At 41.1% G+C, this 14,450-nt stretch overlaps 4 non-coding genes across 4 annotated transcripts; 3 read left to right on the plus strand and 1 right to left on the minus strand.

The window, feature by feature from the left end:
• The first annotated feature begins 249 nt into the window (after nucleotides 1–249).
• On the plus strand, nucleotides 250–321 carry TRNAA-AGC (transfer RNA alanine (anticodon AGC)). The gene has a single exon. It is a non-coding gene; the product is annotated as a tRNA-Ala (tRNA).
• A 520-nt stretch (nucleotides 322–841) lies between these two features.
• On the minus strand, nucleotides 842–913 carry TRNAA-AGC (transfer RNA alanine (anticodon AGC)). Its single transcript has one exon. It is a non-coding gene; the product is annotated as a tRNA-Ala (tRNA).
• A 9,626-nt stretch (nucleotides 914–10,539) lies between these two features.
• TRNAF-GAA (transfer RNA phenylalanine (anticodon GAA)) lies at nucleotides 10,540–10,612 on the plus strand. The gene has a single exon. It is a non-coding gene; the product is annotated as a tRNA-Phe (tRNA).
• Nucleotides 10,613–11,102: 490 nt separating this feature from the next.
• LOC147915596 (U6 spliceosomal RNA) lies at nucleotides 11,103–11,209 on the plus strand. The gene has a single exon (XR_015554187.1). It is a non-coding gene; the product is annotated as a U6 spliceosomal RNA (small nuclear RNA).
• The last annotated feature ends 3,241 nt before the right edge of the window (nucleotides 11,210–14,450 follow it).

Raw genomic sequence — 14,450 nt, forward strand, 5'->3', positions numbered from 1 at the left:
TTCCGTGGTGGACGGGAACTGCCACGCAGGAAGTGTGCTGGGAGCTGTCGTTGGATTGTCTGACGGCTGTGAAAGATCCTAGGTGTATTAACCGACCTTTCATTTCAGAATGCAATGTCTCTTCTCTTGAGGGTTTCAGAAACAGTAGAGTTGAACGGGGTAGACCCTGACCTTTTAGCTTAAATCTCGGGACACCTGCAGATAATAACACTAACTATATATAGAGAATATTTGGAGGCTCCCTCAGCAGGGGGTGTAGCTCAGTGGTAGAGCGCGTGCTTAGCATGCACGAGGCCCTGGGTTCAATCCCCAGCACCTCCACGTCTCTTCAGTAGTTCCTTATAAGCATGTCACCAACACACAGAATATGTGTTCTCTTTTTGTGGTGGCTTTTTCATGCCAGGCATATGCGGAAGGATAGGGAACAGCAGGAAAAAGAAAGTAAGAGTTTTGTCCTCTGTCTGCCTATTGACACAAGAATACTGAGAGAGAGAGAGACAGAGAAAGAGAAGAGAGGTAAAGGGAAATGTCCAAGGGCTTCTTGTTTTTTCCTCTTTCTGTTGGTCTATTTTCTTTCCCTTTTGCAACTGATACTTTAATACTAATTCACTTCAATTTCTAGGGCCTTGACTCCTTCAACTTGGCTGCCTCAACACTGCACTAATACTTGACAAACCACGAATAGAGAACAGGTTATTTTTGTGTTGGTGACATGCTCATTGCTTAGCATTCAGAACGGTTTCTTTTACTCAGATTACATCCTGTCTTTGTTGTTGCTAAATCAGCCAGGTTGGAAGGAGTCAATCCATGGAGTTTAAAAGGGTTGGAGAAGGGAGACACATGGAGGAGCTGGGGATTGAACCCAGGGCCTCGTGCATGCTAAGCACGCGCTCTACCACTGAGCTACACCCCCTGCTGAGTGAACCCCAAATATTCTATATATCTGGTTAGCGCTATTATCTGCAGGTGTTCCAAGATTTAGGCTAAAATGTCAGGGTCTACTCTGTACAGTTCCGCTGTTTCTGAAACCCTCAAGAGAAGAGACATTGCATTCTGAAATGAAAGGTCCCTTAATACAACTAGAAGCTTTCATAAACGTCTGACCCTCCAAGGACTGCTCCTAGCACACATCCCGAGTGGCAGTTCCTTTCCATCACCGAGGAAAGTCTCAGGATGCAATGTTCTCTTGAGTCTTCAACTTCCTTCCTTCCTGCCTACAGAGCTCTCAGAAAAATATAAAAGGTGGTGCAGGGGAATACAAAGATCAGTACCATGAGAGCTGCTCAGGAAATTTCAGTCACCAGTCACGGAGAGTTGTGACCCCAGCTCTTTGGCAGTGAGGGATTGGGTAGACACTCCTGGAAAACAACTTCTCTTAAATATCCTCGAGGCATTCAATCTGGACAGTTGAGAAAATTATTTGTAGAAGTGTTGTGTTATGCTAAAATAGTTCTGTTGGGAGAGCTTTTGATGGAGGAACAATAGGTCCATTTGGTTCACAGTCTTGCTCATGAAAAGTCATCTGCTTTTGTCAAAATGGATTATGGACTTGCAGGTTGTTTACACAAGTCCACAGACACCATCTTGCATCCACTTCCTAAAGTCACTACTCTAAGCACTGACACAGGCAGAAACAGAATTCAGTGCCTTGGTTATTCCTGGCTTCTCCAGAAAATACTTTTGGCCATTCCTTTATTAATCTTTAAATAAGCTCTTGCTTGAAATACCTCAGGGTATAATTTTGGAGCATAAAGGGAAATTATAAGCTGCTTGGACCAAAAGCAACTCATCACACCATGATTTAGCCATTGCCTTTCCCCCCTTTAGGTCAACTCGATTCTATCTATTTTTTATTAACCAGAAACTCCTCAAACTTGTGGTCCAAAAATGGCACCTTTTAAACATTCCAAGGGCTCCTTAATTTCATTTTTTCAAATATATAAATCTCTATGAATCTCTTCTGTGGTGTCAATGTGGTTGGGGGATAAAGGTAAGTTTGGAATTTTTATTTGATCTGCCATCCTTAGTGTTTCCTCCTGTGTCTGCCCTTGTCCTCTTTATTCCTGTATTAGTTTCTAATGGCTGCTGTAACAAATAAGCACAAACTTGGTGGTTTAAAACATCACACATTTATTCTGCAGGTCAGAAGTCTGAAATTAGGTTCACTGGGCTGAGGTCAAGGTGTCAGGAGGGCGGCAGTCCCCTCTAGAAGCTCTAGTGAAGAATTCACTTCCTTGTCTTTTCCAGCTTCTACAGATGCATTCCTTGGGTTTCTTGACTTGTGGCCCCTTCCTCCATCTTCAAAGCCAGCATTGTAGCATCTTTCTTTGGTGGACGGTTGTTCTGTCCTCAGGAGGCCTCCTCCCAGCTATCTTATTCCTTGGTTCTCCCCTGCAAACTAACTAGCTTACAGTCTGGGCTATATCTTCACTAAATGCAAGAATCTCCTCCCAATAGCTTTTACCATAACCTCTCCTGTTCTTGAGGGCACCCTTATGTATGAATTTCCCCATGCTCTGTTGCAAATGAAGTCAGTTCTTTTAGGAAGACATTGGGATCTGTTTTTTGGTCTGCTTCTCCCTCCTGCTCCCACACCTAAGCAATCTCTGTTCCAGGACTCTGGAGACAATGGCCAGCGTCTTTCTGAGTAATACTCCCTCCCTAAGAGGTGAGTGCTCAGTGGAGGGGTCAACAGCCTGTGGTCCTCTAGGCTTGTCCCTCCTGCCATGAAAAAACTACCTCACAAGCTGGGGTAAGGTGATTGGGGCCTCAGTATTTTCAGTACTCCATGCCCAAAGTAGAGCCTCCATTCTGTGAGTAGGGCACTGAATGGAAAAAAGAAGCCTCCACCTCTAGACCATATTCTTCCAGGACTTAGCCTCAGCAACAGGCAGCTGAAGGCAGGATGACAAACAGTGAAGTCCTGCTCCTCCGGGGAAGAAAATCCTGCTGTCAGGAGTTGGGAGGGGGAGGGAGTTCTATGTTCTTGGCTGTACCGGTCTGGAGTGGACTTTCCACCTTGCTGAGATGGGAGAGGGGAACAAGAAAGAGATTTTGTTTCAAATACCAAATTATAACAGTGTATTGTTATGTTTATAGCACTAATAGATGTAATGTGTATAACAATAATCCACAAATGTAGAAAAAGGACTAGAACTATAAAGAAATAATGTTTCTCTATATTACTGGAATTAAGCTGGTATAAATCTGAAGCTGATTCTGATAAGTTAAGATGATGCCTGCTTTTGAGCATTTAACAATTTTCTTACAGGACTTGGAGGCTCTGTTTATTGTTTTCTGTCTTTTTTTCTCTCTCTTTCCATCAAATTGGATAAGTTCTATTCATCTATCTTTGAGTTAACTGTTTCTTTCCCTGCATCTTCATTTAGTCTATCCAGTGAATTTTAAATTTCAGATATTGTACTTTTCAGATCTAAAGTTTCCATTTGGTTCCTTTTTATAGTTTCTATTTCTTTACTGAAAATGCTTTCATTTCGGTTCATTGAAGTAGAGTTATCATAGAGTATAGTTATAATAGATGTTTTAAATTTCTCATCTGATAATTGCAAGTACTGGGTCATCTTGAAGTTGCCATCTATTGATTGTATTTTCTCTTCAGAACTGATGATATTCTCCTAGTTCTTTGTATGTTGAGTAATTTAAAAAAAAAGTATCCTTGATATTGTGAGTGTTATGTTGTGTAGACTCTAGGTCCTGTTATGATCCGTTGGAGAAGTTTGAATTTGTTTGTTTCTTTTTAGCAGGTAATTGACATGGTTAGGTTCAGAAAAGTTTTATCTCTCCTTTCTGGAGCAGTAGTCCCAATCTCAGTCCAATTTTCAAAGACTTTGTTATGCTGCTTCTGGTCTTCCCTAAGAGTGCGCCATTCTGAGGTAGTCTGTGACAGAGGCTTTGGTTATATATAACTTTAGCTTGCAAAGCATTTACTATGTTGTTTTGGCTCTGTCCAAAGCATGCACAGCACAGAGCTGAGCTCAAGACTCGTGTGGGTTCATGTATGGACTTAGGGAAACCCCTTCTTCAGATGTAACCTTTTCAGGATTCTCCTCAACTTTCCAAAATATCCTCAATTTTTCCTTCTTCCTTTGGCTAGAAAGATGGAGCTTCTGTCATAGTTTCTGTGACCTGCACAACTGCTCCATGACTGGGACCTGCACTCAGGGCAAAGCCACGAGAGAAAAGACCAAAAAATAACAAACACACCCTCAACATAGTTTAGGTCTCTCCTCCAAGTTTTGACTCATCTCTATAATCTGATTCCTTTTCAGTGTACTTGGCAATTTTTTCCTACTCAGAGTTTTAGTTATTACCAGGAGGAGAGATATACTGTGATGGGATTATGTGACCATAGAAAGCCTGGAAACTTCCACTTGCAAAATTTTGGTTTTAGTTCTTGCAATTTGGGGCTTGCTGCTTTAGAAGTCAGAGTTCCCAAGGGAGAGGTGCTTTCAACAGAGGACATAACAATGGTTCCACTAACTAGAATTTGATAGCGTCACCTTACCACTTTGGGCATCTTGTGCCAATAAATCAATAGGCAAAGAAGGGGCTTTCTCTACTGGCTGTTGTGATTGATCCTGATAGCAACTGTAAATTGGGCTGTTACTATAAAATGGGGTTACAAAGGAATACGTGTGGAATTCAAGGAGATTTCCTGGGCGTACCTTTTAGTAATCTTGTGTATTTTAGTTAAAGTCAATGGAAAACTATAATAACCTGATATAGGGAGCACTGCTAATGTGCTTAGGATGAACCTTGAGGGTGAAGATTTAATTCACCCCACCAAAGAACCTCACCAGCTGAAGTGCTTGCTGAAGGCAAAGAGAATACGGAATAGGGAGTAGAGGGTACAGTTGTAAATACCAACCAGTTGCAAACACAAGTACTGTAATAGTTATGAGCATTGCTTCTTTCTTGACATCCTTGGCTTATAGCTGCATCACTCCAGTCTCTGCCTCTGTGATCACATGGCATTCTCCATGTCTGTGTCTGTGTTCAAATTTCCCTCTTCTTATAAGGACACCAGTCATATCAGATTACGGCCTACCCTAACAACCTCATCCTTAACTTGGTTACTTCTGTAAAGACTCTATTTCCTGATAAAGTCACATTTTGTGGTTCTAAAAGTATATGGGGCTGGCCTGGTGGCGTAGTGGTTAGGTTTGCCCGTCTGCTTGGGCAGCCCAGGGTTTGCGGGTTCAGATCATGAGCGTGGACCTTAGCACCCCTTATCAAGCTGTGTGGTGGCAGGCGTCCCACATATAAAGTAGAGAAAGATGGGTGTGGATGTTGGCCCAGGGCCAATCATCCTCAGCCAAAAAGAAAGAGAAAGATTGCCAACAGATGTTAGCTCAGGGTTAATCTTCCTCACCAAAAACTTAAGAAAAATAAATAAAAGTATATGAATTTGGAGAGGGGCACTATCAACCCCGTACAACTACCATCTAAGATATACTAGTATTAGTCATGTTTATATCTCAGAATTTAAGTAACAGGATACCAAAAGAAGAGTGTGACTTAGATAGAAAAAGAAGAAACATCATCAGAAGATGGCTAAATGGATTTTGTATTTTCCTTGTTTGGAAGTTAAATACACTTTACAGAGTTGTGTGGAGTGCCAAGTAAGTTATAACATTATTTAAGAAATAGGGCTTACTGACATCAAAACTTACCTGATGTTAAAACCAAACCAAATCAAAACAGAAATAACTTTTTCAGCATAGGCATTAAATGGAGACAGAGACTGAAAATAAGGAAAATCTTGGAGAGAGAGGAGGAGGAGGAAAAAAAGGAGAAGCAGCAGAAAAGTGAGCAGTAAATGAAAGAGGAAGAAAAGGGAGAACTTCACAATATAAATAGGAAAATTGTTTACCACGGAAAGAGGTAATGGCAATAATAGATGTAGAAGCCACATGGTACTGATGAAGCTCTGGAGGCAGAAGACAGAAACTTCTACAGTAAGAAAATTATCCCAGAACTTTTGAGATTTGAAGCCATAATCCTTCAGTTGCTAGAGAATTGTAAATCCAGATCAAAGAAATTAGTGTTGATTATTTTTCTGAAAGAAATATCATGCAGTCACTGTTTCCTCTCAAGAAGAATCAAAAAACAGTAGCTGTGCACATTATCTTCCATTCATTTAATCAAAAATGTGTATCTGCTATTTATTATGAAACACCCATTGGGTTAATCACTTGAAACAAAGATGTGAATGACGTAGTCCCTGAGCTCAAGGAGTTGGGACTGGAGAAGATCAGAAGATAAATACGTCAAAACTCATAAGACTACTTGGTAACCTACTATTCTCTTGTCTTACCAGCTGTAGTATAAAGCCATTTCACAAGACATAAAATCAAGGAAAACCAACAACTGGAAATATGAGATAGTTTTTTATCTTGCACGTGTTGGTATTGAGGTGTTTTTGAATTTTCCAAGGAGATCTTTCCTGGGCTTTATTTATTGGTTGCTGGTGGAGAAGGCAAGGCACGGTATACAAAGTCAAGTCAGAAGTTAACTGTATATAGATAATACTTGAACACATGGATATGGACTAGATGGTCAAGGGAAAATGGATAAATTGGTCTATACTGTAGGAGAAAGAAACTGTGGGGAGGAGAAGATTAAAAATCTAAGAGAAAAATTCCATCTTGGGACTTTCCATGGAAGTGGCTCACAAATAAAAATAAAAAGAAGCTTTAGGCCAGTGAGAGGATCTGGGAGAGGACTCACCAGGCAAGTAAGATTCTAGGAACAGGAGTGGTGTCGCAGTCTAGAATTTATTATCCTTTCTTTCATGTAGGTGCAAAAAATGATTGAGGTTAGAGGGTGTAGAAGTAGTGGGTTTAACAGAATGGAGTCTTACTTTTAAAAGTTAGGCTTTCAAGGAACTACAGAAAATAGGTGTTGTATTTCAAGGATTCTGCAACAACCTAAGACTGAGTCAGCAGTGTGGTTCAATGGTCGGCTGTTTTTCTTGCGTATGTCAAAGTTCTGGGTTTCATTTCTGCAGATTTAGGGCTGCTCTGTTTTGCCACAACTCTGATAATATGGAATCGACTCATTTCATTCCTTTTCTTCTCATTATTTTCTGACCCCTGACAAAGTAAACACAATACCCAGTGGATTACCACTACGCAGGGTGAATGGGACAACATAAGAAAGAAATGAGTGTAAAGCAACAAGTAGCTGCTAGACTAATCATTTTCTTCTCTTGGGCTACCATTTTGCAATATTATTTAAGAGAAAGGAAGACAGAAATGAGAAAAAATAAGAAGCCCATGAACGGAAAATGTCACTCTCTTCTGATCTCCCTCTGTGTCTTTGCTGTTATTTTCCAGTTTAATCTATGCGAATTTCATTGCAGACTTTATCTCCTGGATCAGACTTCTCCACTCCAAGTCCAGTCATCATTATTAGTGACTTAGGTGGCCATCACATGGCAGGAACCGTGATGCTTTTCACTTTAGAGTCTATTACATCTAAGTAACAATTTATAGAGGTTCCAGAAGGCTCTAATCTCTGAGTCGGGAACTTTGCAAACATGACATCTCTTACCCTGATTTTACATTTTCATGAGGCTATGAAGAGAGGTCCCTTGGAGAGTGAGTAGTATGAAGGACTCAGGATTATCCATTGATATTAGAAGATAAGGAGATTTTTGAGTGTTGTACAACTTTCATTGTGAGCTCTTAATTTTCTGATTGGGAATTAGGTGCTTTATCCATTAAGCCACATGCTTAATTCATGCCCAAGTGTTGCCAATGCTAACACAAAGCATAAAGCCACATAATGGCAGGAGTATTTTGTTTCTTGCTTCTAATGTGAAAACAAATCAACATGAAAAAAAAAAAAAAAAAAAAAAACCTAGAAGAAATCCTGTTCATCCTCATGCACTTACTAAGTCAACAGAGGGCTAGTCAAGCTACATGAAGGTATTCTTCAGTGGATCCCTCTCCCTCAGTCCTCAAATCCAATATGACTCCAAATCCTGTGTCAATCTATATTCTTTCTTGCTCTCTCAAATCTGTCTTTCCATTTTCATGCTTAAATTCGCTTTTTTGTTCACCCATCTAATCCTTGTAAGAGTCCCCAAAGTTGCCTTTTTATTTTATTTTATTTTATTTATTTATTGGTGAGGAAGATTGGCCCTGAGCTAACATCTGCTAATCCTCCTCTTTTTTGCTGAGGAAGACTGGCCCTGGGCTAACATCCATGCCCATCTTCCTCCACTTTATATGGGACGCCGCCAGAGCATGGCTTGACAAGCGGTGCATCGGTGTGCACCGGGGATCCGAACCTGCGAACCCTGGGCTGCCGCAGCGGAGCATGCACACTTAACCACTTGTGCCACCGGGCCGGTCCCCCAAAGTTGCCCTTTTACCTACAATTGAGGGATAGAGTACAAAAATTGCTGGGTTGCATACATTTGACCAATAGCTTTCTTATTCTTTTGCAACCTTTGCTTTGCTCCCTCAAAGTCTTGCCTTTAGAAGCCAGTTGAGAAAATAGGAGGATTTATGGAAGGAGGCGCACACTATAAATGCCATGAAGAGTCTCCTAAGAGAAAGCCAAGTTTTAATTATCCTCTGTCTGAGAATTAGAAAAATGTAAGTAAAAGGAAAGACTAGCTTAACAGGGGTTTAAATCCTGAAATCTCACATTAAAAGACTGAACTGTCACCAACTGAAAGATGCCACTTCATAGCCAAAGAACTTGAAATCAAGTCAAGTGGATTTGGTTATTCTCTAATGTTCTTGCTTCATACATTCTCCTTATTCCAAGTTTCCACACTTATTTTGCTCCCACTCATACCTGAGATATTCAAGCCTGAATCAGGCACCCAACATTGCTCGCAGCACAACTATACATAGGGGTCCAGAAAATTTTGCTTTTCCGTGGAAGTCACCAATAACAGAGGCTTCTGTACTGTGCACCTTCTAAATCAACCACACGCATGCCCTCCAAAGTGCTCATACTGTTTATCCAGCACCAGAAAGAGCAGCAACGCACTCTTAAAGCTGTGACAGTTTTCGACTATAGAAGTCAGATCTTCTTGTGGGACAAACATCTTAAGCACCTTCTCTTTCTCCAGGAGAAAGGATATTTTGTCCATTTTTTGTACTCAGAAGATGGGGAGAAAGATGGAATGGAAGACCTGTTGATCCACCCCCTTTTGGATGAAATTTTCCCAATAAGTTAACCTAATCCACTTTGTGGGTGCTTGACTTTCTAGGCTAGTGGCTCCCAAAGTGGCTAATTACCAGTATCACTTGGGAAGCTTTAAAATCATAAAAATTACTGACTGCTGCTCCTAGAAGATGTCTTAGAATTTCCTCTGAAGCTCCTGCAGAGGTTGACTGTCGCACAAAATACTGGTGAAATTCAGAGGGACTACTCTTTGTGTCTTATGTGACGTTTGAGGACTTCTCTAGGCCTATGCAGGTTTTACAAGGTCTTAGATTTTTACAAAGGCTTTACAAAGACCTGGTGTCCCAGTTCACATATTACCTCCTTTGTGTTTTCCTTATTTAGGAGAGAATTCTGTCCAAACAAGGCTCCTTAACGAATTGTAGCTTTTTCCTTCCTTTTCTCTTCCCTCTTCCTTCTATGGGGTCTCCTAAACTAGAGCTGAAGCATCCATTAACTGATCTATGCCAGGGATTACTAGAGCAGTGACTGTAAAATATACTTGTTGCTCTTCATTTATGACCAAGTTTTGTGATAAATTCATTCCTCTTCTGTCCCATCTCCCCATATCAGCCCAAATTTTGAGATCAGCACTCATGTTACTCATCTCGTCATACTTCATTTCTCACCACGTGTTATTAATTTACTCCACTTCTATCTTTTCTCCCACCTGGACCTAAATTCTCTGAGGTAACACACTGCTAATCTTCTTTATATCCTTTTGCACTGTCTTATGTGTTGTCAAAAATCCAGAAATAGCAAAATTAAAATCACCAAATCAATAAAGGAGTACTTAGTAAGAGTTTATTGTGCATATAAGAACAGGTTGTGAACTGAGAGCTTTCAAATTTAACATTGATGTAAAGCTCAGGGGCGTATTTAGTCTGGTCATGTTCATGTATATTGTACTCTTTTAGCAAATTTATAGCCTCATTGGATTCCAGTTCTCAGCATTTTTGGAGATTAAGAGAGATGAAAGAATGAAAAGAAGAGAAGGATAAGGAAGCCCAGGAAATATTTCCTTTAGTTTTCGTTATTTTTTGAGCTGTGTCTGGGTCAAGGGACAGGATGCAGAGGAGCAGAAAGCATTTCCATTGACTCCCTCACTATCAGCTCTCTTCAGTCTCCCTCCTCCACCTATCCATGCCCCGCTGCCAGGAATTGGGTCCAACTGGCATAAGTGGAAGACAATAGATTCCAAGTCTTTCTGGGTGGGCAAATATATTGGACAATTAGACAGCCAGGCACACTTAAAGAATGTGAAACCTAAGAACGAAAGTTGAAAACAATGAAGTATTGGAAAAGAAAGGGAAGCAAGTTTGTCCCATAGGGTCCGAAATAGCTCAGTTGGGAGAGCATTAGACTGAAGATCTAAAGGTGCCTGGTTCAATCCTGGGTATCGGCACAGTGAGCATCTTAGTCAATAGCAAGGCTGATTTGCTTTCCTGTGAGTCATGGAATGTTGTGCTGGGTTCTTACTCTGATGATCTTCTCGTATATTGTGTCAATAAACACAAAGTTGTGTCGTAATTCCATGATAAAGGAGTTGACCAGGGAAGCCCACGGTAAGCACTGGTAATAAAAAGATAATAATAGAATAACGTACAGAGATGCACATGACACCGAAAAAGTTGTGGGAACTATCACCGAGTCTCTGAGATTTGCGGTGCGCCCAGCAGCGGCGGGAGGAGAAAGGAGTGCTTCCTGTCGGCTCTGCCGCAATTACACGCTGTTGTAGCCCGAGAGCAGACACAGTTCACGTGTAAGTGAATGAAGCGTCTGTGTTCGAATAAAACTTTACATACCGACAGCGACATTTGAATTTTATGTAAATTTCATGCATCACGAAACACTATTCTTTGTTTTATTTTTTCAACCTTTTAAAATAATAAACCATGCTCGTTTAGACAGCACATATACTAAAACTGGGAGATACAGAGAAGATTAGCAGGGCCCCTGCTGCAAGGATGACACGCAAATTCAGGACATGTTCCTTTTTTATTTAATGTAAAAAAAAAAAAATTCTTAGCTCTAAGGCAATAATTTACCAACCACTGGGGTGGAGGATCCCGTTACAAAAACTCAGACCTTAAAGAGCAGGCAAGATTTCCATACCCTTCTACGAGTCAGAAATAACTGGAGAATAAATTTGAACATACGGAACCTGAACCCCTAGGGATTCGAACTTTTGTTTCCCTGGAGTAAAATTTGGAAGCTTACCAAGTGAGCTACCCAAATCCACACACCTAGCTGCTGCATGTATTTTCACTAATTCATTTGGTAGATCTTGTCCTACTTTGTAAATCTCTAGCATTCTCTTCACTGCAGAGAAAATCCCATTTGAAACAGATGCTATAATGGCTAGCTCTCCCTCTCCTCTTCCTTCTCCTCTCTTTCTGTCTTCCATTCCTTTAGGCGTCCAGAACCAGAGCTGTAGTGTCCCCTAGAAAATCTCACCACAGGGTTTGCAGATTCAAGGTGTTTTATTTCATGGTAAATATTGGGAATCCATCCCTTTCTCGTTTTTTAATTTCCACACAGAGTTAAATTCTAGAGGAAGCTCACTATTCTTCTTCGTATCCCCGTACACTGTGATTTTTATCTCTCTTGCAGCCTTTGTAGGCAAAGAGGAAGAATATTGAAGGAGAGGGTTTGAAGACACAGGATTACGTTCCATAATGGGCCTCTCTGTTGGCGGATGGAATCTCCACTCAGGCAATGTCTTGGCAAGCCGACCTCAGAGCTGGCCAACTGTGGGAAGACCATGAGAAGAGTGTCTTTTCGTCTAGCCTGCAGTGCCTCTTCTCAGACGCGGGAAGACTGGGTTCAGTGTAGGAGCTTCAGAAATAAAGGAGCTGAACAGATGAACTCCATTCTGCCAACTGTTAGGTCCTGGAAGACACCCAGAAAAGGAAGATTGTTAATCATGAACTTTTTCTCAGTAGCTGAGTGTCTGGTGGATGTGGTTGAGTTGTGGAGAGATTACTGAGCATAGAAGTCTAGGTGTAATCTTCCATATTTCCACTCTTGCACTCTTGACAGCCCCAGCTCCCCGACCATGTCTGAGCCTCTCCTCTTTTCTTTTTTTTTTTCTGACTTTTGTTTTTGCATTTCTTTACTCATCTTTTCTTGCTTACACTCAAGGGAAAAGTTATCCAATTCGTTGCTTTCAGTACTCAAGCGTTTCTACTCCTATGTCTTGGGAGTCGATGGTCTGAGGTGATTGTGTCAGAACAAGGAAGGCTGGGTTGAGCGGGACATCACACAAAGGCACTGTTCACCCAGGGCAGCAAATGTGCCAGCTCCACATGAATGAGTCCATTAATGGTTCATTCGCAAAATAAGTGAGGAGTAGGGGGAGAAAAGAACAGAAAGAGAAAACATAAGAGGGCCACGGACAATTTCCTACTCCTATTTTCTCAGCTGTGCCTTTTTCAAGAAAGAGGCTGTAGGCTGAGGAGCAAAATGCCTGCCACTAATTTTCTTCCTGCCCCTTCTTACCTTCCAGGCTCCACTGAGGGCAATTTGGTGCAGTCACCAGACGTTGAAGTCAGCAGATCTCTGTTCTGCTGTGTGGATGGACGCTGCACACCAACGCCACTTTTCACAAGAAGGCGAGGTGATCCAAAACCCAACGTGAAAATAATGATTTGGGTCAGTGAGTGTAGAGTTTTCTAGTGAGACTGAAATAGCTAGACTGAGAGATAATTTAGACTAAGAGTGCCCAGATCTGCTCCCAGATTGGGCAGCTATCAGGTTTAGTCAAAAATAATCCTGTAGCAGTTCACATACAGAAGATTCCTGACCACAGACACCCTCTTGCATCCAATGTTTGAAGCGAATTGTCTAGAGGGTAGAAATGGGGAGAATCGGAATTCCGTGCTCTCAAATCTTTTCGTCACCGTATTTTAATGTATTAAAGAAATCCTGCCTGGTACACGTCAGAAAATCACACGGAGGACCGGCCCTGTGGCTTAGCGGTTAAGTGCTTGCCCTCCACTGCTGGCTGCCCGGGTTCAGATCCAGGGCGCACACGGACTGCACCGCTTCTCCCGCCATGCTGAGGCCGCCTCCCACATACAGCAACCAGAAGGATGTGCAGCTATGACATACAACTATCTACTGGGGCTTTGGGGGAAAATAAATAAATAAATAAAATTATTAAAAAAAAAAAAGAAGAAAGAAAATCACACGGAAAACATTGGAGAAACCAGCGGCGAAAGACTGTGGAGAAAAATGGCAGTTATCAACTGCATAGACAAAAGTTAACCCATCTCAGAGGTTTAGGTATTTACTTTTATTCTTTCGAATTTCTGTGCCAATCTTTCTTGGTGAATCGTTGCATTCTCGGAGGGAAAGGAATTTGATGGTTTTGTTCGGACCGCTAACCTTACTCTGCCGCCCGGTGTCTGCCCTTGAAATGTTCCGTCCTTCAAACTGAAATATTTGTTTTTTAAGAGTAGGTACAGTTTTGAAGTTTTGTTCTGATGCTACTTGGAATGAAACCCACAAGACGAAGTGCGAAGCAAGAACGGAGAACCTTCTCGGGACGAGGTCTGGAGAATGCGCGTCAGCTGAACTTTTGATTCAGCGCAGGTGGGTCCACTCCAGGCTGCCCTGTGGCTTTGAGTTCATTCGCTTATGTCAGGGCACTAAATTGTGGGAAACTAATCTTTCTATCACAAAATTTTAAGACAACAAATCAGCTAGTGTCCAGCTTTTTAGCTGATAATCCTTTGGCCATTTTGAGAAGATGCCAACAGAAGGAATGGTAGCACCCTACTGCCAATTTAGAATCTGGTATCTGAGTAATAGACCCAAGATAAAAAGAGTTTTATGGGGCGATTAACAAGCTTTCAAGACTAGTATTACTTTCCAAAGAAGTTAGCACTAAACTTTTGGAATCAGAGCTCTTTCTTTGATTTTCTTTTTAATTTTTTTGTGTGCAAGTAATCATTTTCCCCGCCCAATATTTTATAATTCTCTATTTTTTTAAACTATCTCATTATTGTTGTCTCTAATCTAAGTCTGGTTATTCAAAACAGTGAGTTACTGTAGTAAATCAAAGCAATGATACCACTTGTTTCAAATATTTTCTTCTACTTTGTCCTTTTCCCAGTTTCCTTAAGTCTGTGTCCTTGGGTTGTCATTCTGTTTCTTACACAAGAAAACCTGTATTTTATATTCTGTAGTTTCAGCTAAATTTTAACTAAAAGAGGACTACAACGATGAAACTACATTCA

Source organism: Ceratotherium simum, chromosome 13 (assembly GCF_057802395.1).
Source record: "Ceratotherium simum simum isolate JZ-2026a chromosome 13, ASM5780239v1, whole genome shotgun sequence".
NCBI classification, from domain to species: Eukaryota; Metazoa; Chordata; class Mammalia; order Perissodactyla; family Rhinocerotidae; genus Ceratotherium; species Ceratotherium simum.